Below are 760 nucleotides of genomic sequence, written 5' to 3'. Positions count from 1 at the left end.
ATATGTGTGTGTGTGTGTATGTATGTATGTTTACGTTTATAGGTGTGTGTGTGTGTATATATATATATATATATATATATATATATATATATATATATATATATATATATATATATATATATATATATATATATATTGGTATTTACTATAACGGGTACGAATGGGATACATAACTATATAACTAGATATATATCTATATATATATATATATATATATATATATATATATATATATATATATATATATATATACACATGTATATATATATATATATATATATATATATATATATATATATATATATATATATATATATAAATACACACACATATATATACATGTGTATATATACATATATATATATGCATAAATATGCGTATGTATGCATATATTGTATATGCATATATAGATAGACAGATAGATGCAAACACATGTCTGTATATGTACAAATGTAAATATGTACGTTTAACAATGCATATATATTTCTAGAAAACAATTATTCTCTGCCAATCCTGTTGTGTACAATTTCTTGATTGGCTTCTTCCACTCGAACTGTGAATGCTCCCTCCTCTCGACCCATCTCTTTATCTAATTCGATTTCCTTCCCTTTCCCTGCTCTAATTCTCTCGAGATTTGTCTCTATCTTTACCCTTGCATCAGTCTGCCTCTCTCTCTCCCTCTATTTCTGTCTTTCCCCCTCTCTGTCTCTTCCTTCATTCGTTTGTGTGTAATTCAACTGAAGATTTAGAAAATAAAAAC

This window comes from Penaeus vannamei, chromosome 19 (assembly GCF_042767895.1).
Source record: "Penaeus vannamei isolate JL-2024 chromosome 19, ASM4276789v1, whole genome shotgun sequence".
Taxonomy (NCBI): domain Eukaryota; kingdom Metazoa; phylum Arthropoda; class Malacostraca; order Decapoda; family Penaeidae; genus Penaeus; species Penaeus vannamei.
The sequence above is the reverse complement of the archived record's forward strand: the minus strand, read 5'-3'. Positions refer to the sequence as shown.